Source organism: Talpa occidentalis, unplaced genomic scaffold, assembly GCF_014898055.3.
Source record: "Talpa occidentalis isolate TD23 unplaced genomic scaffold, MPIMG_talOcc4v2.1 talOcc4.9, whole genome shotgun sequence".
Taxonomy (NCBI): Eukaryota; Metazoa; Chordata; class Mammalia; order Eulipotyphla; family Talpidae; genus Talpa; species Talpa occidentalis.
In genome coordinates this window covers 72,788,838-72,791,379 of record NW_023605305.1, presented here as the reverse complement: position 1 = coordinate 72,791,379, position 2,542 = coordinate 72,788,838, and the positions used below count along the sequence as shown (strand labels likewise).

Here is a 2,542-nt window from a genome sequence, read left to right as displayed (position 1 = left end):
GTAACACATCAATCCTGAGACCTCTTACTGCTGACTCACATCACAGTTCAATGTGTTTAGGAGAGGGAGACTTTGCTTCAAGTATTCACCAGGATATCCAGGCCCTCCCAGTTTGTGACCATTTTCATGCAGGTCTTTAAGGTTATCATAGACAGGGAAAAGAGAATATTTATGTAGGAAATGTATTAAGGTGCAGAATGAAAGAAACATTCGTTACTTCTGCTTGTATTCCATTGGCCAGAGCTGGTGCAATGGGGCAAATCATGGGTATATTATAAGAAAGACAATGGTATCTTGAAGAGAAGTATCTTGAAGAGAGGTTATCAGGTCCCAACCACAAACTTCTGCCTCAGTCAAACTTCTCTCTTTTTTGTCCATGATCATTTTTTTGTCCTCACAGGTAGATTTCTGAAATTTAAACAGAAATTTTAATAATTTATCAGAGGAGCAGAGGTGTAAGTTGCTATTTGGGGTGCCGGATGCCATAGGGCCACTTCTTAGGCCTTGTGGCCCTATGAGGTAGGATTCGCCTACAAATAAAATTAGATCAGTATTAGAGGCATCTTAGTGTAAGTTGTTTCTAGGAATCAAGGGAATTTTAGAGTTAAATAACTGATTTAAAACCCATTATTTTTTTAACACATTATTATTTCACTTCCTTTTGCAGCATCACTGAAGCACCAAGGGCCAAAATGAAGTTCTCTCCCTTTGTGACTTCTGACCGGGCAAGAACCGTAAAAGGCATTTCGATGCACCTTCTGCATTTGTAAGGAGGTCATGTCTTCCCCTCTTCCCAAGGAGCTGAGACAGGAGTACCATGTCCCATCTGTGCTCATCTGGAAGGATAATGAAGTCCCAGATGTCCAAGGGCACTGCAAAGAGCGAAGTGTCCGAGTTTACAGGAGGGAACAGTTGGGAGGTGAAGGGGCACAGCGGAGGAGGCACAGCCATCCCAGGGGTGCTCATCCCAGCAGGTGGGTATCATAGCTAAAACTGGACAAGGACAGCAGAAAGATCCTAGAATGCAAAGCCAAATCTCCCCAAGTAGGAAAGGAAAAGAGCAAATACAAGAAGCAATTGCGAAGATGCAGGAATAAAGTGACCTCTCAAACACCCTGTCCTTAAAAGCTGCTACAATGAGGGGGAAAAAACACATTATTATTGTTTTAATAAGAATCTCACTTTTCCAAATTATAATTGATTAATCTTTTTGTTAACAAATTAGATGTGCATATGCATGTAAAATATTAAGTGTCTTTTTATATGTATATGTATACATATTTTTTATATGCATACATATCCAAATTCCTGGAGGGATTTAAATGTCTTCTTAGAGTTAAGGTCACTACCTTCTTGGGTTTTGTGTGTGTTTCTTTTTGTTCTTTGTTAGGGTCATTTCCTACTTCAAGGTTATACGCAACATTATTATGCGTTATTGTCACTATTCTTTTGTTATTTTTGATGGTTTCTCACTCAAAAGCAAATTAAATCATTTCAGTTTCAACAATGTTTCGATAAAAAGATATACAAACATTATACTACATTCTGGGGCAAGTGAATTAATCAGGCTTTTTATGCCATTAGCCTCTGTGGCTATCACTTGTAGCCTTGATTGTAATGATTTGGAGGCCTTTCGGCACATGGGCTCAGGGCACACATGCCTGATTGTGGACACGTAGGGTATGGGTATGAGCAAGCATCAGTGTGCACACCTGAACCTAGAGGCCAGGGATTTAAGGGCAGCATCACTCAGACAGACTATGGTTACAAGGAGGACGAGAGGTATGGCTACAGAAGATATGAGACAACACGCAAGAGAAAACTCCAGAGACAGCCCAGAGAAAGAACATAAAGATTCGTGGGGGGCTGGGAGGTTCAGTTGCCTGCCTGTTTCCAGGCTCCCTGCCTGGTGTGCTTGTGTGCCTAGTTCCCTGAAAGAGCATTAAAGCCTGAAACATCCACTGAGGGCTCTGGGACTCTCCTTTATCCATCTGCCCAAATCCATATAGCGAACCTGCCCTGTGCATCCTGGCACCAGACAAATCTAAATTTTGGAAACTATAAAATTTCTAGAACATATATATTAATATCTATACAAATGTAATGACAAGAAGGTTTAAAGTTATTTCTTTTTTGACCATGCATTATATTTAACATATCAGTCAAGTCAAATTTGCTGTAATATCTTCCTTCAACATGGAATGAGTAAAATTCTGTGAATTTCCAGGGCCCCCTCTGGAAACTGTTAGCTTAAGGTCAGATCATCCCTTCTTTTTTTACCTTCAAGGTGTTGATCAAAAAATGCATTCCATTTTGACTGCCTGATCTTTAGACAGCTCTTTGTAACTATGTTAGCAAAAACAAAAATATCAGGTTTGCTAAGCTATTCTGGCCATTTTAATATGAGATCTCTTTTTGTAAAAATCTCCTCTCTAGAGAGGTACTTGCAAGTATGAGCTTCATATGTTATTCATGAAACCCATTGAGTGCTGGCAGGGGTAGGAGGGGGATTTAGTATCTGGTGTCTTCTTCGATGCCTTAT

The 2,542-nt window shown here is 40.1% G+C and overlaps 1 pseudogene; it reads left to right on the top strand.

The window, feature by feature from the left end:
* Window positions 1-692: 692 nt before the first annotated feature.
* Window positions 693-1,125, top strand: LOC119236815 (60S ribosomal protein L26-like 1; annotated as a pseudogene).
* The last annotated feature ends 1,417 nt before the right edge of the window (window positions 1,126-2,542 follow it).